Here is a 23,854-nt window from a genome sequence, read left to right as displayed (position 1 = left end):
GCCATAACAAATTATTTTCGATGCCTCCATAGACTCCACAATAGCACAAGCAGCTTAGCAAAAGCTTCATTCTCCAGTTGTTGTGCCTCCATAAGCAACCGATCTTTGAACCACATACCATCTTGGTAAAGGATATGAAAACCAGCAAGGAACAGAACTTGTTTAGCAAAAGGACACGTACACATAAGATGCAAAGTACTCTTAGTGCGATGATTACAGACGAGGCAGTGCATCTCCCCCTGATACCCTTTCGAAACAAGCTTCTCACGAGAAGCTAACAGATTCTGGACTGCTCTCCAATTGCATATTTTCACCTTGCCGAGAATTTTTGCATTCCAAATCTTTCTCTAGAGAAGTTTATATGGATCACCTTGAGATGTTGAAGCAAGCACATTAGCAAGGACCTATTGTCTAGCAATCCATTATGCCGATTTCACCGAGTAGGAGCCTCGCTTTTCAGGGGCCCAAACTGATAGGGTCAGTCCCTCTTTAATGGAGGTGAGAAAACTATGTGATGTTCACATGAGTAAATCAAGCACACATTACTTTGGTGATCCATTAATTGATGAAGGTGATTTTGTTGAAACTTGGAGCAGCCTTTATTGAAGGTAAGAAATAAAGCTACAACCTTTGGGTGGTAGGTTGCTGATTTATTTGACAAAAAAGAAGAATGCATTGATAAGCTTGCCAACATTAAGCATGAATCAAGGAAGAAGATTGACTTTGATTCCATGCATGTTACATGCAAATGCATGAATTGCACAAAGATGTTTGTCTATATAAAGACATGAGAAATGATGCAATAAACGTAGAAGAACAATAAGGGAGAGTTCATCTTCTGTGTGATCAATAATGAGAGATAGAGAGAAAACTCTAAGTATAGAGTTTTGTGTGTGTAGTAAAATAAAGTGTGTGAGAGTGTATCTCTTCAAGTGTGAGTCTTGAAGTAGTGTTTCTCTCGGTGTAACCTTTCTTCATATAGTGGAGGTTCTTTATTGTTGATACTCATGGACGTATTCACTTTGCTGAACCAAGTTAAATCCCGGTGTTCTCTATTAATTTTACTTTCCGCTTGTGATTGTGAGTTATTTCGATTTTCATTCTACAGTTCAATCTTCCGCATTCTCCAACAGTGGTATCAGAGGTCCTGAATCTGACTAGGAGCTATAGAATGGAAGGATCATGAAGTACCACGATCAGACTTAACCACTCCAACTGGATTACCTGGAAGCCGAGAATGGAGGATATTCTCTATTGCAAAGATTTGCATGAGCCGATCGAGGGAGACGATGCCAAGCCAAGTGAGATTTCACCAACAATTTGGATCAAGATGAACCGCAAAGTCATCGGTCATATTCGTGAATGGGTGGACAATAGTGTATTTCACGATGTTGCCACTGAAACCAGCGCATATGAGTTTTGGTTGAAGTTGAAGTCCTTATTTGAGAAAAAGACTACTGCCAAGAAAGCTTTTCTCAATAAAGAGCTCATCAACATGAAGTACATGGGAGACGTTCGAGTGACCAAGCACCTCAACCACTTCCAGAGTGTACTCAATCAATTAGCCACGATGAGCATGAAGATTGATGATGAGTTACAAGCGTTGCTGCTGCTCAGGTCGTTACCGGATAGCTGGGAACATTTGTTGTTACAGTAAGTAACTCTGCAACTAATGGTGTATTATTTATGGAAAATATTAAAGATAATATGTTGAACGAAGAAACAGGAAGGAGTTCTTCATCAAGTTCAGAAAATGGTCGATTCTTCATTGTGGAGAGGAGAGGAAGGAGTAAGAGAAAATGACCCAGAGGTCACGAAAGGAGTATGAGCAAATCCAGAACAAGGTTCAGCGAAAAGTGTCATCATTGTTGTCTTCCAGGCCACATGAAGAAAAATTGTAACAAATTGAAGCGAGAATTCAACGAAGCGAGAGTAGACGTTACTCATCAACAAAAGGAGGACACAACCAATGTTGCTGCTGCGATGTCTTATGATGAGTGTGAGTTCCTGTCACTTGGAGGTGAATGTCTACTAGTAGATCATCCTGGAATTCAATGCCACCTCGTTACATGCCACCTCTCACATAGAGTTTTTCACTACGTACAAAGCAGGTGACTTTGGTAAAGTAAATATGGGCAATGATAGCTACTCCAATATTGTTGGGATTAGAGATATTTGTTTGCAGACAGAAGTGGTTGTCAGTTATTGTTGAAAGATGTGAGACATGTTCCTGGTCTACGTCTCAATCTTATGTCAACTAGTGTACTTGATCGACAAGACTTTTATCATCATGGTGGTGATGGAAAGTGGAAGCTTACCAAGGGATTTCTTGTAGTTGCAAGAGGAGAAATGTGTTGCACACTCTACAAGACCTATGAAAATATATGCAAGAATGAGCTAAATGCAGTCGAGAAATCTTCTCCAAGTTTGTGGCATAGACGTCTTGGCCACATGAGTGAGAAAGGACTGCAGTTGTTGGTAAAGAAGTCACTAATTCCTATTGACAAAGGTAACTCACTAGACTCTTGTGATTATTGTTTATTTGGTAAGCATAAGAAAATTAATTTTCCAAAGACTTTCACTAGGAAAAAATATATTCTAGATCTTGTACATTCAGATGTGTGTGGTCCGATGGAAGAAGAATCATTGAGTATGCATAAGTATTTTGTTACTTATATCGATGATGCTTCACGAAAGGTTTGGGTTTATTTGTTGAAATCCAAAGACCAGGTGTTCCAGACATTTACGATTTTCCACGCTATGGTGGAAATGGAGACTGGAAGAAAATTTAAGTGTCTTCGTAGTGATAATGGCGGAGAGTACATAGCGCACAAATTTAGAGATTATTGTGCAAAGCATGGCATCAGACATAAGAAGACAGTTCATAGCACCCCTCAACATAATGGCGTAGCAGAACGGGTGAACCGTACCATTATGGAGAAAGTCAGATGCATGTTAAAGATAGCCAAATTGTCAAAATAATTTTGGGGAGCAGCTGTGAATACTGTGTGCTACCTGATCAACAGAGCACCATGTGTACCTTTGGATTTTAAGATTCCAAACGAAGTGTGGACCAGGAAAGATGCATCATACCTACATTTGAGAGTATTTGGATGTAAAGCATTCACACTTGTATCCAACGAGCAGAGGAAAAAGCTGGATGACAAGGCGACACCATGCATATTTTTCGGCTATGGTGAAGAAGAGTTTGGCTACTAGTTGTGGAATCCAAAGACAAAGAAATTTATAAGAAGCTGAGATGTGGTGTTCCATGAAGACCAATCTATTACAGATTTTGACAAAGAAGTACTACCAAATGCAACAAGTGATAGTGACATTTATGATTCACCATTGCAGTAGGAATCCAACGTTGGGCTGCAAGGTGATAGAGATGAAAATATACCTAACATGGGAGATGCTGAAGTCAAAGATGAGAGGGAGCTTGATCAGGGGGAGCTGTCACGACTCCAAAATTTCGAGTATGAAACTCAAATTTCGAAGTCATGAAAAACTATAAAACAATCTCAATGAATCGAAATCATTTTAATGTCACAGCGGATCATTTCTGAGTTCAAAAGACAACTCAGTCAAACCGATTATTACAAACCAAATTTATAATTTAACATTATAACAAATGGAAATATAAAAATCCTCACACAAATCCTGACATAAATCCACACAAATCCTCACCACAAGATACAATAAAAATGACTTCGAGTCCTCAGAGTGGTCCGTCGACTTCCGCTAATCCACACCTGCGGAATTATCCCATACACCATCAAATAGGTGCAGCGGGAATGTAAACACAAACCCGGTAAGCTTTGCAGCTCGTATGACTAAAACAACAAATACAATTCGTATAAAAACATATACGAAAATCCACAAAACATCAATTATAAATGCACTCATGACTCATTAGACGGCCCATCTGGTTGTCTAATCATGTGAAAATATATATGCTGATGAGAAGTTAGGCAACTCATCTGTTTACCCAAATGCATTTATAATACGGGTACTCATGAGCGATGGTACACCTCTGTTACCCCTTAGGTAGTACACCGCCGACATTGGACAACCATCTGTTATCCAATATAAAAAATATGGGTACTCATAAGCCGATAACCCATTTGTTACCTCTTATGCAGTACCCCGGCAGACAGACTAGAGCTCTAACTGTATCGTAACTTTCGCCCTGCCAAAGGCTAGGTTCCGACATGCCAACACGTCCGAAGACATAAACACGTCTGAAGACAAAACACGTCCGAAGACAAAAACACGTTTTAACAAAATTCAATGTTAAAACCACGTACAATAATCATCACGTTATATTGTACAATCAAATCAACAAGCTCAATATATATATCTCATCATCAAAATGATCTTATTCGCAATGAAAACATGACAGTATATAATATAGCAAACTATATATATGTACCTATTTACCATTTATACAAATACAGATTCCACTATATCATATACATGCCATATTTCATTCTTTAAAATTCCGCATAATCTTAAATCTCCGCAATGGTAGATTCGTAAATGTGCGATTTTACTTACCTTATAATCTCGAGCGTAGTTTCCACGATTCCAAAAGTAAACCCTTTACTTGAAGTATCAATCACCTTGAAAAGATAAGAAGTGGATTTAGAATCATTACGTAAAACTATAAATGCCGAAGCAGTAATAATATTTTACTGTCCAGCAAATTTCTGGTTTTTACAAAACTACTGTTCATAAGTACTATTCACGTATTTACTATTCACATATTACTGTACAAATACATATTAATTACGTATTTCTGTACGAGTACATACTGTTTACGTATTTATGTACATATGCATACTATTCAAAATGTAAATACTGTCTCAGTAAATAAGAATTACCGATTTACCCTTCCGAAATTACTTTTATATTTACTGAATCTAATTGACATTTACATTTACCGTACGTAAAATAAATTTACATTTACCGTATGTAAAAATAAATTTACAAAATTACTGTTTCGAAAACATTATTCACGCGCGGCCTCCGGCGACCGCGCGTGCTGCTCACGCACCACTCACTGTGGCAGCACGTGGGGCCCACGCGCCGACCCTAAGACCGGCGGTGGCGTGCCCCAAAACTCCCCCATTTTCTCCGCTCTTCCTTCCCACGGCCTCACGCCGCCTCTAGGCCACTCCACGCCCCCACACGCGCCGCCTAAGGCGGCGGTATCTTCACCAACTTCCTCCTCCACCGATCTCCTCCAATTCGAATCAAAACAACCACAAATTCACATCAAAGCATCACAACCACCAATTAAATCGAAATCTCAGCTATTCCCGGCCTTGGAAACACCGGAGCTCGTCGGAGAGCTTGGACCGGCTGTGCTTTGTTCGAGTGAGGAGCGGCGAGCTTTATGGCGGCGAGATGGATCGCGTCCTGCTCGGAGGAGGGTGGAGTCGAGCCTGCGAGATCGTTGGTGCCAGCGGTGAGGAACACGTCCCTCGGAGGTGCGAGATCGGCGACCAATTTCGGAGAGGGAGAGAGAGACTCGGGTGAGAAAGAGAGGAAGAGAGAGAGGGAGGCGGGTGAGGTGAGAGAGAGAGAGGGTTTCCGAAAATGGAAACCCTACTCTTAAAAAGTTTCCTTTTATACCCACATCTAAAATCGGAAACTAACTTCCGGCTTTAATAACTCTTACGTGCAATGTCCGATTAGGACGTGTGAAGTGTCCACGAACTCGTATGGACGAGCTCTACAACTTTCGTGAAGGAAGTTTTCACAAACGAGAGACGAAATAAAAGTAGATTCTCATGTCGCGAAAACGTAACGTTTTTCTAAATAAACGTTCCGATAACGTTTCCGTTTTCGATTTCCGACGTCGCAAAGCGAAACAAACGTGTTTAATAAATTTCACAAACTTTATAAACTTAGAATCAATCCAATAAATCGTCCCGAAAAGCTGGTACATTCTTCCTTCACCTTAATGGTATTTTCCTTCACCTCAATGGTGCTATGGTCGATCACATGCGACTCATCTGGTACATACTTGCTCAACATGAAAATGTGGAAGACATTGTGAACGCCCGACATGCTAGTAGGCAAGGCTAGTCGATATGTTAGTTCCCCTACCTTCTCAAGAATCTCAAAGGGCCCAACATACCTCGGAGCCAACTTTCCTTTCTTGCCAAATGTCACTACACCCCTCATAGGTGAAACTTTTAAGAATACATGATCGCCGGTCTCAAATTCCACATGTCTCCTCTTTAAGTCCGCATAGCTCTTCTGTCTACTTTGTGCGGTCCGGATTCTATCTCGAATGATCGAGATCTTCTCTGTGGTTTCCTAAACCACCTCTGGACCCATCAGTGCTTCATCACCTACTTCAGCCCAACAGATAGGTGATCGACATGGTCTACCATAAAGAGCCTCATAAGGTGCCATGCCGATGCTAGAATGGTAACTGTTGTTGTATGCAAACTCAATCAATCTCTAATGATCCTCCCAACTACCTTTAAAATCCAGCACACAAGCTTTCAACATATCTTCCATCACCTGATTCACCCTTTATGTCTGTCCATCAGTCTGAGGATGAAAAGTTGTACTCATATCCAAGGTAGTACCCATAGCCCTCTGTAAACCACTCCAGAACTTCGACGTGAAACGTGCATCTCGATCAGAAACAATAGAAACTGGAGCTCCATGAAGTCTCACTACCTCATCCACATATAGTTTTCCTAGCACGTCCATAGAATACTTCATTGACACTGGAAGAAAGTGAGCCGACTTGGTCAATCGATCGACAATCACCCATATAACATCGTGACCCTTCTTGGATCTAGGCAGTCCAGTCACAAAATCCATAGATATCTGCTCCCACTTCCAAAGAGGAATAGTCAGTGGCTTCAACATGCCAGCTGGTCGTTGATGTTCTGCTTTTACTTGCTGACATGTAAAACAATTCGATTCAAACTCCGCTATATCTTTCTTCATATCGTTCCACCAGAATTGCCTTCATAGGTCCTTGTACATCTTGGTGTTCCCTGGATGAACGGTATAACGAGATCGATGTGCCGTACGAAGGATCTCCTCCTTGAGATCATCACAATCTGGGACACACCATCCTGCCCCAAACCTCAACCCTCCATTGGGTCCAACTCTCCACTCGAAAGGACACTCATCAAGCGTATCCTCCACAAGATCTGCCAACTTAGCTTGAGAGAATTTATCTTGTGCCTGACCCTGTATGATCCTTGAGATTAATGTAGGTTGCACAGTGACGCTACCAAGAAAGACCTTTGGTTCTCCTCTCGATGGTACCAAGTCAAACTCTGATGCCGTTTCGAGCATAAACCATTCCTGAACCATAAGTGAAGCTACCACACCTCTCGGTTTCCTGCTCAAGGCATCAGCCACCACATTTGCCTTCCCAGGGTGATACTCCAATGTAAAATCATAATCCTTGAGGAGTTCCATCAATCTCCTCTGCCTCATATTCAATTCTTTCTGTGAGAATAGAAACTTCAAACTCTTATGATCTGAAAAGAGTTGAAATTTCTCACCATACAAGTAATGTCTCTAAATCTTCAGGGAAAAAACAACTGCCGCAAGCTCTAGATCGTGAGTGGGGTAGTTCTTCTCATTAATCTTTAACTGTCTAGAGCCATATGCAACAACTCCTCCATGCTACATCAACACATAACCCAAACCTTGGAGCGAAGCATCACTGTAAATGACATAACCGCCCCCACTTGTGGGAATTGTCAACACCGGAGCTGTGGTCAAATTGGACTTTAGTTTGTTGAATGCCTCCTCACATGCTTCTGTCCAAACAAACGGAGCATCTTTCTTGGTCAACTTGGTCGATGACGATGCAATACTAGAAAACCCTTCGATAAACCTCCTGTAGTAACCAGCCAAACCAAGGAAACTACGAATCTCAGTAGGGTTCTTCGGACGACTCCAACTCTTCACTGCCTCCACTTTTGCTGATCTACTAGTACTCCATCCTTTGAGACGACATGACCGAGGAACTTGACCTCTTTTTTCCAGAACTCACACTTCTCTAGTTTGGCATACAATCTTGCTTCCTTCAAGGTCTACAACACATGCTCTTCTTGTGATTTGGAGTATATCAGAATGTCATCCACAAACACCACAACAAACTCATCCAAGTACGGGCTAAAAACTTGGTTCATCAAGCTCATAAAGACAGCTGGTGCATTTGTTAGACCAAAGGGCATGACCACAAACTCATAGTGCCTGTACCGAGTTCTGAAGGCTGTCTTCGATATATCTTCTTCCTTCACTCTGAGTTGATGGTAACCAGACCTCAAATTAATCTTAGAGAACACCGTAGCTCCTTTAAGCTGATCGAACAAATCAACAATCCTAGGCAAAGGATACATATTCTTGATTGTCACCTTGTTCAGTTCCCTGTAGTCCACACATAACCGCAGAGAACCATCTTTCTTTTTCACAAACAGAACCGGTGCTCCCCAAGGTGAAACACTAGGTCTAATGAACCCTTGGTCCTATAGTTCATCGATCTGCACCTTCCACTCTTTAAGTTCGTTTTAACCCATTTTATAAGGTGCCTTTGACACAGGTGCCGTACCAGGTACCACATTAATGCAGAAATCTACAACTCTCCGAGGAGATAACCCTGGTATCTCTTGAAACACCTCGCTATACTTAGATACTACCACAATATCTGCAATAGTTACTTTCTTATTTACTGATTCCACATGTGCCAAAACTCATGTTCTCATAGCATTATCTGACCTGAGGCAACGATAACGAAACACTGGTTCCCCTGGTCGATGAAAGGACACCACCATGTCAAAACAATCAATCACCACGTGCTGCGGCCTCAACCAATCAATTCCTAGGATCACATCATAAGTGTGGTCAGGAATCACTATTAACGAAGCAGAGAACTCTCTACTTCCAATCACAATAGGACAAGCCTTGCAGATTGTCTCCAATTCAAGGGACACTTCAAGGGGTGATGTGACACATAAAGAGTTTCCAAGAGGTGTAGGAATCAATCCTAACATCTCCACTACCGAACTAGCAATAAATGAATGTGATGCTCCCGTATCAAACAGTACTCTAGCAAGGTAGTCAAAAATAGATAAAGTACCTTCCACTCCTGTGTCTCGCTGACCCACTGCTCTCTTTGGTTTCAGACATGTCGTGGCGTAGTGCCCCAGTTCGTTGCAAACAAAGCACCTCACTGATGCCAATGGTGTAACAGGTGCAGTCCTTGCAGATGGAGATGCTGCCTTAGCCGGAATCTGATAATAGGGTCTTGGCCTCTTCCAAGATCCGCCCTTTGTCCTAAGGTCCCACTGCCTGAACTGATTGCCTTACATTTTCCTTTAGTATCTCTATCTTTCACGTCTCCTCCGCGAGTCTTATCTGCCTGCTCTAAATTCATAACTCTCTCATACATCAACTCCTTGATAGACAGACAAAGCGCTGATATGATGGTCTTGTATTCTTGTTTAAGCCCCCGTAGAAACTTCTGGGCTAAGGAGGTTGCACCCATAGGTCTGACATACCGATACAGCTGTGCAAAATGAGCCTCATACTCCCTAACAGTCAAATCCCCATGTGCTAGCTCAAGGAACTCAAGCACTGTAGCTGGAAAGTACTTCTCTCGGAAAAGTGTCGTGAAACCATCCCAGGTCAAGGTAGACACATCAACCGTCCGCCTAGTACTCTTCCACCAATCTAGTGCATCATCTTTCAGAAAAAATGTGGCTATCATCCTTTTCTCTATCTCATAGCACTATCATCTCAAAGTAAGTTTCCATGCTCTCGATCCAGTGGTCTGCTACCATATGATCCAAGCCTCCATGAAATGACGGCGTTGAAAGACCACTGATGTCCTTGATTAACTTTAGCACACGACCATCGTCTCTAACGACAGCAGCATGATCAACATTTTCTTCCTGTGGTGCTGCCTCCTCATAAAGGTTCTCCACATTACCGACTCGGCCTGCAGCCCTACCTCGGCCTCGGCCTCTCGCCCGTCCTCGGCTCTGTCCACGGCCCTTTTCCACATTCATCACCTTGAAACAAGTAAAAACTTAGTCAATACATGTGAAGTCTTGAATCTGAACAAAATAGATCAAACATATATTAACATGAAATTTTAGAAGAAGGTGAATCATCGAAGTATCGTCACGATACTCCCTAGATGACCAAACCTTAAGGTGTGGCTCCTAACACTCTCGCGTACTTGGCGACATATCAATACTGAAGAGCATGTGATGGGGGCTCGCTGCAGTCGGGTCATCGCGCCTGGATGGTATTGACAATCGCTAAATACGCACTTAGGCTCTGATACCAACTGTCACGACCCCAAAATTTCGAGTATGAAACTCAAATTTCGAAGTCATGAAAAACTATAAAACAATCTCAATGAATCGAAATTATTTTAATGTCACAGCGGATCATTTCTGAGTTCAAAATACAACTCAGTCAAACCGATTATTACAAACAAAATTTATAATTCAACATTATAATAAATGGAAATGTAAAAATCCTCACACAAATCCTCACATAAATCCACACAAATCCTCACCACAAGATAGGATAAAAATGACTTCGAGTCCTCAGAGTGGTCCATTGACTTCCGCTAATTCACACATGCGGAATTATCCCCAACACCATTGAATAGGTGCACCGGGATTGTAAACACAAACCGGTAAGTTTTACAGCTCCTATGAGTAAAATAGCAAATACAATTCGTATAAAAACATATACGAAAATCCACAAAACAATAATTATAAATGCACTCATGACTCATTAGACGGCCCATCTAGTTGTCTAATCATGTGAAAATATATATGCTCATGAGAAGTTGGGTAACCCCTCTGTTTACCCAAATGCATTTATAATACGGGTACTCATGAGCGATGGTACACCTCTGTCACCCCTCAGGTAGTACACCGCCGACATTGGACAACCACCTATTATCAAATATATAAAAATATGGGTACTCATAAGCCGATAACCCATCTGTTACCTCTTATGCAGTACCCTGGCAGACAGACTAGAGCTCTAACTATATCGTAACTTTCGCCCGGACAAAGGTAGGTTCCGACATGCCAACACTTCCGAAGACATAAACACGTCTGAAGACAAAACACGTCCGAAGACATAAACACGGCCGAAGACAAAACACGTCCGAAGACAAAAACACGTTTTAACAAAACTCAATGTTAAAACCACGTATAATAATCATCACGTTATATTGTTTTGTGATAATTTGAAATTTCGTGGTTGTTTTGTGAACCTCATCATTCTCTGCATATTCAATGACTATGTGCCATAACTTTTAATGGACTCTAGAATTTACTAGAACTCATCTTTTGTGATTGTTGAAACTTTTAAGTAATAAAATGCTCTGATTTTTAAAGGGATTTATAGATCATTTCTAGGATTACCACCACTTTAGCCAAACAACCATGTATCCCTATATGTGCCCTATTTGGGACCCCTTAGTTGAACCCCATTTGAGCCTACATTGAGCCTTTTCTTCTTCACCTATGTTATCTCCATGCTTAGTATAGTTACAACTACCTTGTCCTACAGACTTGGCAGAACTTTTGTTGAGATGATGTTGTGATGATGCATGAAATAAGTGTGGGGTGGAATACATGAAAAAATATATATATTTATGAACAAGCTTTTAAGCATGCCGAAAAAAAAGAGATGAAAAACAAAAGAAAAAAATGATAAATTCGGCAATACAAGAAAAATGAAAGAAAAGATGTTGTCTTCCATTTGTGATTTGGAGTTGAGTTGTAATTGACGGTCTAAAAATGTTTATTTGACCTTTGTCCATGTTCACTTTGTGGTTAAAATGATGTTTAGGCCCAACTTGTTATATTTGGCCCTTGATGGTGTGTGGTGTCATAAGGATGATGTTTACTCTGCTAAGTCTATAGGATTGCTTTTGTGATTCCTTGATATTCCATGCCTTTAGCTAAGCCTAAACATTCAACTTATCAAATGATCCTAATGATTCTTAAAATGAGCAAATCTTGGTTTGTGGAGATGATCACAAGAGTTGAGCATATGGTTTTGGTCCATTTGTGCACTTAGTTGTTAAATAAGGTTTTCCTTTTGTTATTCACAAAGTGCTTTCATTTGTTGAAATATGCAAGCTATTTGATACTTTATTATCCTTTCTCTTGCATATACTTGTGTGTGAATCATAACCATGAATCTGAGTGAAAAGAAGAGAGTATGCCTTGTGAGGAGGATGGAATTGACTAAACATGTTATGTACCTATTGTCTCGTATCTGACTTATTCATACTATGAAACATGTTTATGAAACTTGAAATTTATGTGCTTACATGCAAATGCTTAAACTTGAAAGCTATGTGTTTGAGATTCTGAGACAATCATTTAGGGGCAATAGAGTTTTGTGTAGTTTTGTTTTGCTAAGGGACTAGCAAAAGCTAAGTGTGGGGTAGTTAATAGGAGCACTTTGTGCTACGTTCTTAATATGTTTTTACCTCCATTTGTACTTTACTTTGCTTAGCCCTTAATATCGAGTCATTGAGTCACAATAGGAATCTTGGACGGTTTTGGACGTGTCTTTGTGCTTAAACGAGTTAAAAACGAATAATTGGTCTAGAGTCATAGTTTGAGTATGAATCCTTATAGGACTAGGAAATCTAGTTGGATTAGGAGTCTTCATCTTTCTACGTTTTGGTCGCATTGGCGATATCTTGAGAGTCCTTTTTACATTAGGAATCCATGTTAGACTAGGAAACGTACCAATTTGGAAAGTCCTACTTGAACTCAAACTCTTATTACGAAACTTTCCTAAATGAACTTTCTTCATCAAGTAACTTACCTATTCTAGTAAGTTTTCTTTTTGCAAATTAGAAACTTTCCTAATCTAGTTTAGCTCATCTATTACATGTGTCTTTTTAAGACAACAAATGTCTAGATTAAGACATAATTTTCGAAAGAATTATCTCTTACTTATGATTTTATTTTCTTATTTTCAGATTTGAAGAGATAATTCAAGGAATTTAAAAAGAAGCCGTGCAAGGGAAAAGGAGTCCAATCCGTGATTAATTCTTGAGCTTGTGAAAGAAGCTATGCCGTGCCTTATCCTTTTAGCTTGGAGAAGAAGTCTTTGCCGTGCCTAGCAATCAGCCCATGAGAAGGAGAGTCCATCCCATGCCGTGTAACCCTAGAGAAATAAGGAGATAAGAGCTTGTTCTACAAGGAAAAGAAGGGCAGCCATTCGATCCCATTAAAGAGAGAAATCCCAGCCGTGCATACATGGATCAGCCCATCAAAAACCCTAGCAGCCTCTCCTCCTTCCTCTATACAAGGCACGGCCTCCCTTCACAAATAAGATCTCCATTCTCTCACAAACAAAACCGAATTGCTGCCTAAATACATCTAGAAAATTCAAGCCAAAAACCTTCATTCATCATCACCAAACCGTGCTCATCTTCTTGCCTCTCCATAATCGAATTCATCTTTTCTTCATCCTTCAAGGTTTCTAATGTGTGATTCATCCATGGCTTGTAATTTATCTTTTGGTTTTCTGAAATTTTCGAATTCATTGTATGATTACTTGGATGTTATTTTCGGTTTTATATATGAAGAGCATAAATTCAGACTTATTTGGTTTTATGTTTTGATTGTATAAACTCATGGGATTTGTAAGTATGCCGTGTATAATGAATTAGGGCAGTAGGTTTTTGAAATTAATTTAGGTTTTATTTCAATTTATTCCTTGAATTCGTACATCTAAATCAATGCTTGAGGAAGCCAAGGCCATGGTTCTCCTAGGGTTGCGATTTAATTCACCAAAGTGTTCTTTGATTGAATATGCGCTTCGTGTTTTAATTATTGATACTTGTTTAGGGTTGTGATAGTTCTAGGAATTTGCATGTTTAGTCAAGATGAGTGACGCCATGCTTGCTTACATGTTTCCAATTCGACTTATTGTGCTTATGTGCTACTTTGTTGTTTAACTAGTACGCTTCGTTATGTTGAACTCTTTGTAGCATATGTTTAGGATTGAACTCTTCGTTGATTCTAAATAACTAAGAAGTCTTAATGATTAGATGAACCGCTTCGGACTCTAATTAGAATTGGAATTGAAATGGACTTAAGAAGAATCGAAATAATTCGCTGCCTATATGTTGTTCTATACGTGTCATACATGTTTCTCGAGTAGAATTCGTGTTTTGGTTATGTGATGAGTGGTCGATCAATTGTATATAAGTAATTTAGGATTTATTTTAAGTAGTAGTTTTAGAATCCAAATCAAATCCCCTATTAACATGATAAGTTTTGAGGCCCTTTTGATTCCCCAGACTGAACGATCCCTGCTTATTCTATACTAACGATGATGTTTTTCAGAGTATTTTATAAACGTTCTAACAAAACGCTCTATCAGAGAGAGAGACTCGGGTGAGAGAGAGAGAGGACGAGAGAGAGGGAGGCGGGTGAGGTGAGAGAGAGAGGGTTTCCGAAAATGGAAACCCTACTCTTAAAAACTTTCCTTTTATACACACCTCTAAAATCGGAAACTAACTTCCGTCGTTAATAACTCTTATGTGCGACGTTCGATTAGGACGCGTGTAGTGTCCACGAACTCATATCGACGAGCTCTACAGCTTTCGTGAAGGAAGTTTTTACAAACGAGCGATGGAATAAAAGTCAATTCTCACGTCGCGGAAACGTAACGTTTTTCTAAATAAACGTTCCGATAACGTTTCCATTTTTGATTTCCGACGTCGCAAAGCAACACAAACACGTTTAATGATTTCAAAAACTTTATAAACTTAGAATCAATCCAATAAATCATCCCGAAAAGTCAGGTTATTACAGGAGCAACATGTGAATAATCAAGCAGTTGTTCGTAAAAGCACTAGGAGGCAAATTTCATCCACCAAGTATCCATCATCTCAATATATTTTGGTGACTAATGATGGAGATGATCCTTATGTAAATTAAATCCTTTTGACCAGTGACTGAGAGCCTGAAAGTTACAGGGAAGTAAAGATTCATCAAGACCAGGACAAATGAAGGCTAGCCACGGAGTTTGAGATGGAATCTTTACTGAAAAATGACACCTATGAGTTGGTGAAGCTTCCTAAAGGCCGAAAAACACTCAAGAACAAGTGGGTGTTCAAGTTGAAGAGATATGAGAATGAGAAACTGAAAAAGTTCAATGCTCGCTTAGTTGTCAAAGGATTCATCCAGAAAGAAGGAATTGATTTTGATGAGATTTTCTCACCTGTTGTCAAGATGACTTCGATTAGAGTCATTTTGGGCATGGCTGCATGGATCTAGAGTTGGAGCAAATGAATGTGAAGACTGCATTTCTTCATGGTGATTTAGATGAAGAAATATACATGGAGCAACCAGAAGGCTTCGAAGTCAATGGAAAAGAGCATATGGTTTGCAAGTTGAAGAAAAGTCTGTACGGATTGAAGCAAGCACCAAGACAATGGTACAAGAAGTTTGACTCTTTCATGGTGAGTCATGGGTGAAAGAGAACGTCAGCAGATCCGTGTGTTTATATTCAACAACCCGCTGGAGGTAATTTTATCATCTTACTACTTTATGTAGATGATATGTTAATTGTTGGCAAAGATACTGCTATGATTCAGCAGTTAAAGGCAGATTTGTCAAAGTCCTTTGATATGAAGGATTTGGAACCAGACAAGCAGATTTTGGGTATGGAGATTGCCTATGATCGTCAGAACAAGAAATTATGGTTATCACAAGAAAAGTACATCAATAAGGTACTAGAGCGTTTCCACATGGAGAAAGCAAAACCAGTTGTTACTCCACTTGCTAGTCACATGAAACTGAGCTCAAAGGAAAGTCCTACGAGTCAGAAGGAGGAGGAAGAAATGGCAACAATGTCATATGCCTCAGCAGTAGGGAGCTTGATATACGTGATGGTTTGTACTAGACCAGACATAACACCTGCAGTTGGTGTTGTTAGCAGATTCTTATCTAATCCAGGCAAGGAGCACTGGAATGCTGTCAATTGGATTCTGAGATACTTGCGGGGAACTTCAAATATGAGTCTATGCTTTAGAAGTGGCAAGTCTGAACTACTTGGCTACACATATATGACCGGGGATATTGACACGAGAAAGTCCACATCCGGATACCTGATCACATTTTCAGGGGGAGCTGTCTCGTGGACTTCAAAGCTACAAAAATGTGTTGCTTTGTCAACTACAAAAGAAGAGTATATTGCAGTTAAGGAAGCGTGCAAAGATATTTTATGGTTGAAGAGATTCCTACAAGAATTGGGTCATACACAACAAGAGTTTGTCTTGCATTGTGACAGTCAAAGCGCGATTCACTTGAGAAAAAATTCGAGTTTTCAATCGAGGTTGAAATACATTGATGTGAGGTATCACTAGATACGTGATGTGCTGGAAGCTAAGCAAATGTTGCTGAAAAAAATTCATACAGAGAAGAACAGTTCGGATATGATGACGAAGTCTCTACCGAATGAGAAGTTCGAGTTCTGCAGAAGCGCGTCTGGAATGGCGCATCCCTCCATCTAAGTCGGGAGGGGAGATTGATAGGGTCAGTCCCTCCTTAATGGAGGTGAGAAAACTATCCGATGTTCACATGAGTAAATCAAGCACACCTAGTGCTTTGGTGATTCATTAACTGATGGAGCTAATTTTGTTGAAACTTGGAGCAGCCTTTGTTGAAGGTAAGAAACAAAGCTACAACCTTAGAGTGGTAGGTTGCTGATTTGTTTGACAAAGAAAGAATAATGCATTGATGAGCATGCCAACATTGAGCATGAATCAAGGAAGTAGATTGAGTTTGCTTCCATGCATGTTACATGCAAATGCATGAATTGCACAAAGATGTTTGTCTATATAAAGGCATGAGAAATGGTGCAATAAACATAGAAGAACAATAAGGGAGAGATCATCTTGTGTGTGATCAAGAGTGAGAGATAGAGAGAAAACTCCAAGTAGAGAGTTTTGTGTGTGTAGCAAAATAAAATGTGTGAGAGTGTATCCCTTCAAGTGTGAGTCTTGAAGTAGTGTTTCTTTCGGTGTAACCTTTCTTCATATAGTGAAGGTTCTTTATTGTTGCTACCCGTGGATGTAGGCACTTTGCCAAACCACGTTAAATTATGATGTTCTCTATCATTTTTATTTTCCGCTTGTGATTGTGAGTTATTTCGATTTTTATTCTACAGTTCATTCTTCCGCACCCTAACAGAAACAAGTTTTTCACATGCAGCTTTACGACTAAGAGGAATGCACAAGATTTTAGATGCAACATGATTATCGAAAGTGGCTTGAACTAGGGCTGTATTCCACCATTTAAGAGGATGATCAATAAGGTCTGTTACCTTCTACAACATACTATGCACTGGCTTTTGTAATTGGTGTCCTAAATTAGTTGGAATCCATTTTTCAGATCAAACATCAATTTGCATTCCATCACCAACTTTCCATAGAACTCCGGCACTCAAAACAAGCCTAGCAGAAAGAATACTTCTCCAAGAAAAAGAGGGACTATCCCCCAAAGACGCATCCCAGAAACTGGAATACGGATAGTATCTGGCCTTGAAAACTTGAGCTACAAGAGAATTCGGCTGAGTGATAATACATCATCCCTGGTTTGCTAACATGGCAAGATTAGAAGCAAACAAATTCTTAAAACCCATACCTCCTTCATCTTTGGTTAGGCAAAGTCTCTCCCAACTGTGCGAGTGAATACTTTTCTTTTCCTTCGTGTCTCCCCAAAAGAAAGAAGGACATAATTGATGAATGTCATCACACAGAGTTTTAGGCAAGAGGTAACAATTCATCACATAAAGAGGCATAGTATGCGCCACAGCCTTAATGAGAATTTCCTTGCCTGCACAACTTAAGATCTTCAATTTCCATCTCAACAGACGTTTAGACAACTTTTCCTTAATGTACTCAAAGATAGCTGTTTTAGATTTTCCTACTCGAAGCGGGAAACCGAGATAACGATCATGCTCTTCCTTGCCCTCCACGGCAAGAATAGCGGCAACAGAAACTTACATATCTATATCCACATTCATGCTAAACCTCACTACTCTTGTCAAATTTGATTTTCTGGCTCAAAACTTGTGCATACACATCCAGAATTCTCTTGTAATGATCACATTCTACACTGCTAGAAGCTCCAAAAATAAAATTGTCATCTGCAAAGAACAGGTGGTGAAGAGTGGGTGCCTGTGGACTCATTTTTAAACTCTCAACCGTACCATTTTGAACTACCTGACTAATAAGTGAAGATAAACCCTCAACACAGATGTAAGGAGAAAGTGGATTTCCTTGTCTAATACCAAGAATGTAGCTACACACGGGTTATAACCCACCTTAAATTACTAAAAAAATGGTCTTTCTAGCTAAATTGTAGTGTAAAAATGTAAATTTTAAATATTAATCCATCCCAAATTTCTATATATAGTTAATTAATAATCGTAATTTTTTTCTAGCTCAACCTATTATAAATTCTGGCTCCACCCTTATCTAATACCCCTAGAAGGCACTATTGTTTCAGTTGGAGTACCCTCAATAAGAATGGAATATGACCCTGGTGATACAACGCATGACCATTTTGATCCAAGCCTCTGTGAAACCCAACTTCTGAAAAATTGCATAGATATATGTAGCTTTACTAATATCAAGCTTTTCCATATACAATTGATACGGAAGATCGGCTTTTTTTCTTGAATGGATGGAGGATCTGCTTTCTCGAACGCACAAAAAATAGAAATATTACTCAATTTGGACTTTGGAGAATAAAAATGCATGCGCCGATATTTATAGCCTATCTAGTCGAATTTATGCCTCCTCATGTGGTGTATAGGTAGAGACATGGGAAACAAACCAAATAATACAGAAGCACAGATCGAGACACTAGCCACTTGATACACAGGGGCTATGGTGGGCTGTAGCACACCTCAAATTATTAAAAAACTTGTTTTTCTAACTAAATGTTAGTGTAAAAATTTAAATTTTAAATATTAGCCAATTCCAAATTTCTATATATAGTTCATAAATAATCGTAAATTTTTTTCTAACCCAACCCATTATGAAATCCTGGCTCCGTCCTTGTACCCCCATCCAGTTGACTTCCTCCTCCATTAACCCCCATTGCTCTCTCTCTCTCTCTCTCTCTCTCTCTCTCTCTCTCTCTCTCTCTCTCTCTCTCTCTCTCTCTCTCTCTCTGTTAGTGCATGATCGAAAAAGGTGATGGGTGCCTCAATTAAGCTTCGCAATGCTCAGCATGGCGTGAAGCCCGTTCTGCTAATGGTAGTGGCCAGGTAATCTTTGCCGGAGTCAACATTTTATACAAACTCGCCACCAACGATGGCATGAATCCCACTATTGCTGTTGCTTATCGCCTCCTCTTTGCCACCGCCTTCCTCACTCCTCTTGCTCTCTACTTCGAAAGGTATATATGTCCCTATACATCTTCATATGTATAAAGAATTATACTTCTTCCTTTCCTCTTTCTGGATGGTACTACTGCAATCGTTTCTGTGTGGCTTGTTTGGGTAAGCAAACCAGACCAACTAACTAATGAAGTTCATATATCGGTTCTCTTATCAATTTGTGCTATTGTTTGGTGCTCCATTTGGAATGGAAAACGTCTTTTTTAATGCAATCTTCCGTTCTTCCTACATGTTTTACTCGCTATTACAGAACATACCTCATCCATTGATAATATATATATATATATATATATATATATGCAGTCCCTATCCAGAGTGAAGCTTCACTATGAAATTACAGAGTGAAGTTCCGATTTTAGCACACTTTTCGGTCAAATGTTTTCACCATAAACAATTCAATATTTAGGTATGCTATTCAAGATCATCTCTACAAAATTTCATCCAATTTGAGAATGGTTTGAGCTTTCAAAATTGAGATTTACACGAACGGTTCACGTTGAACAGTTTTAATTCATTCATTGATTTAATCTAATTTCAATACATTAACGATGTCTGAATTAGATGAAATTTTGTAGAGATGATCTTGAATAGCTTACCTAAATATTGAATCGTTTATGTTGAAAAAAACTTGACCGAAAAGTATGCCAAAATTGGAACTTCACTCTGTAATTTTAGAGTGAAACTTCACTCTGGATATAGACTGTATATATATATCTCTTTCTTGTATAGCTGTACATTTTTTTGAAATAATTGTATTGTTGTACGCTACGTTGGCCAAACAAAATAGTTTTATGCAGTTTTATTATGACTTGATTAACTATCCAAATTTTATTCTCAGGTATAGAGAAATTATTATATATACCCGCCACATATCCCACATGGCGTACGTCCTTAATGTTATTGGTCTATTTTTTACTGTGATTATTTATGATTAGTTCTTATATGTAAATTAACTTTGTCCTTTTCATTGCGTGCATGTTAATTATACAATGACGTAATATGATTGGTTTGGTACATCACATGACAATGCTACGTAGTATGGCGGGTACACAAAATAATTACTCCTCTGGTATAGAACAATTCTAGTGGTCTGATTGACTAATGCACGCTGATATGCATACCATATTTAAATTGGTAATGATACTTTTTTAAAAAAAAAATTCCGTGCAATGCCGGCACTGTGTATTTTGAATATAAACTTTCAATCTTCTCATTTGTAACTGATGGCATCATTTTTCCGATCACGAAAAAAGTTAGAAAGCAAACATTCTCTTACAACTTACATTTGTTATATCGATCGATCGAAAGACAGAGAGTTGAAGCAATAGTGTCGGAAAGAGATGAGTTCAAGCTGTCAATTTGTAAATAATCGATGGCACTATTGGCTTAGGACTGGCTGAAGTAACCCTAACTAGCACTGCATGTATTTCTACCGAAACCTTCAAATATTAATTATTCTTGGAGTATCTAATGCCATTTTGGATAGAGATTAACATGCTAATTGATACAGGGGGACATTGACTCTAAACATTCATATAGAAAGCATTATGAAGGTACATATATTGGCTTCCATAGAGGTGATGAAGAACCAAAGATGTGAATAACAAGTTGTGACAACAAAGGGGGAGCATTGAGGACATTTCCTAGTCGGACTAGGAAACATCTTGCGACAAGGTTTTTATGATTTGGCCAAATCAAATATATATGGGATTATATATGGGTAGAATAAAGCATATTTGGAAAAATAGTTTCAAATATATTTATATTAAAATGCATTCCATATGTATTGTTTTTCCTTTTCCATAGAAGGATGTATTAAGAAAGGATTTGGGTTGATTGCCTATTAGTACTAGGATTAAGGGATTTAAGGCATAGAAAGGCTAGGTAGGCTATAGGCAGTGGCTCTGCCATAAGGAAGAGATCAGATCTGCATAAAAGGCCAAATAAAGAAGTTTCTTGTTGGACTTAGAATGCTTCACGGCTTGGTTATATTACCATAAAGTTGAGTTGTATTAGGAAAGTAGGTATTCCTATCTTTATGAAGAGTTGAGCCGTGAAGAGTGATGATATATATATGTAGTAGGTTTGCTGCCTCCTAGTAAACACGTATAGAAGAAACAAGGTGAAACTAAAGAGAAGAAAATTCACAAAAAGGAGGGTTTAGTGCTAGGAGATCTGTGTGACTCCATTGAAGACCTTAGTGGCAACATCAACGATCTTAGTGAGGTTGATCATCTGTGTGACTACAACGATCTTAGTGAGATTGTATCGACACTTGAAGCAACGATCTTAGTGAGGTTGTTTCATACTTGATTGTGACTATCAAGTAAGAAGTATTTTTATTTTTGAGAATAACATTATTATTGATTAAGGTGTAATCATTGTAATATCGATTATTTAATAGAAAAGTAAAATTCTTCTACATATTCCGCTGCTATTACTCGTTATTGTTCTATCTTGTATTTTCACATTAGTTGGACATCAACGACATTTAGTTCCGCTATAACCCAGCTAATTCCGGCCATGACTTTCGTTTTGGCCATCTTTTTCAGGTATTTTTATCTTCAGGTCAAACTAATTTAGTGAAAAGACTCATATTTAGGTGGCTTTTTTTTTTTCCATTTGCATGAATTGGTTATGTGTTGAAGTAAATTAATTTGGACAATGCATGCTTAGGTTGGAGAGATTGAACTTAAGGAGCGCAGGCGGGAAGGCAAAGGTGTTGGGAACATTGATGGGAGTAGGAGGAGCAATGCTTATGACCTTTTTATAACGGTGTGGAAATCAATTTATGGTCCTCCCATCTTGGGCTATTGCATAGAAGTGAGCAAGCAATCCACCATGCGGTAGAACATACCAGTAAAACAGAACTCCGAGATCGTATATTAGGTTGTCTTCTGGCTATCGGCAGCTCTTTAGGCTACGCAATCTGGCCGATTATTCAGGTGATGATCTATCTATTACGTTTAGATTTTAGACGATTTATTTGTTAGATTAAATCTATCTATCAAAGTGGTTACACATGCAGGACGACAGTCTCTAGCTACTGAATTTTTTTCTAGATTATTAATTTCTAACTGTCATTGAAATCACTTAATAGCTCCATCGGTCATTAATGTTCTTGTTTTTGTTCGAATAGGCGAAAATGGGTGAGAAATACCATTGCTATTCAAGCACAACTCTAATGTCACTTATGGGGTCGATGCAGTCAGTTGGTTATGCACTTTGCAGGGAGAGGGATTGGAGCCAATGGAGATTAGGTTGGAATATTAGACTTCTCGTGGTTGCATACACGGTACGTACTTGTCTATAGCTAATCTTCTTTTCATTAATTTTCTTTTCTATGTTGTACTTTCGAAGGAGATTGTGGCTAATTAACTTTATAATTAACCTGTACATGAATTTTAGGGGATTGTGGGTACTGGAATAAGTGTGACGATTTTATCATTGTGTGTACGCATGAAAGGCCCGTTATTTGTATCTGTTTTCAACCCTCTAGTGCTTGTGATCGTTGCCTTTGTTGGCTCTTTGCTCTTAGATGAGAAGTTGCACCTTGGAAGGTAGAACTATATCACATACGTACTTCGATCTTTTTCTGCATTCAATTTTATCTAATTAACATCAACTTTTAACGTTTTGGTTTGTTCAATTTTGAAATTATACCGTGCTAGGATCATTGTAAATAGTAGGTGGTTTATATACCATGTTGTGGGGTAAAAGCAACGACAAAAAGACGATGACACAGTGTGCCAATGACAAGCTTTGAGAAGAAGGAATATGCAGGATCACTTGAAATTGTTACCAGGTCTCCAGATGACGAAGCCAACAACAAGAAGAAAGAGAGTGAAACAAAGATGATGCTGATCCAATTGCCTTGCCAAATGCCAACATTATGCATTAATGCTAGAGGAAATAGCATATATAGGAATAACAGGCTAGTATATATATACTATTACCAGCTAGCTAGGAACTGGAGAAACATGATCGAGGTATCTAGCAGCTAGCTTAGAATCACGAAGAGCTCTCCAGATCTTGAACCGAATAGCGTCGTTATGAATGGTAATATGTTTTGTAGCGCTGTACTCTGAATGTAGTTGATCGTCATGCAAGTTATTGTATGCTTAATGTATTATGCATGGTAATTGTTTCTATTTTTATTTTTATTTTTATTTATCAAATTAAGAATAGATCGAGGATATATAGGAAGATCCGGAAGTTACAGTTTAAATCGAGGATATAATGGTTCTTGCTACTGCTATTTGTTCCCCTAGCCCTTTGTTGTTTGTGTGAACGACACCGGCGCCAGGCCACCAAGCTGCTATATATTCACCCCCTCTGTAAACCTTTACACTCTGCCTTTGGACATCAGCACTGCTCATTATGA

General features: G+C 39.1%; 1 pseudogene; it reads left to right on the top strand.

The window, feature by feature from the left end:
* Positions 1 to 19,267: 19,267 nt before the first annotated feature.
* On the top strand, positions 19,268 to 23,474 carry LOC126795732 (WAT1-related protein At1g68170-like; annotated as a pseudogene).
* The last annotated feature ends 380 nt before the right edge of the window (positions 23,475 to 23,854 follow it).

This window comes from Argentina anserina, chromosome 5 (genome assembly GCF_933775445.1).
Source record: "Argentina anserina chromosome 5, drPotAnse1.1, whole genome shotgun sequence".
Lineage (NCBI taxonomy): Eukaryota > Viridiplantae > Streptophyta > Magnoliopsida > Rosales > Rosaceae > Argentina > Argentina anserina.
This window is presented reverse-complemented; position numbering and strand designations above follow the sequence as displayed.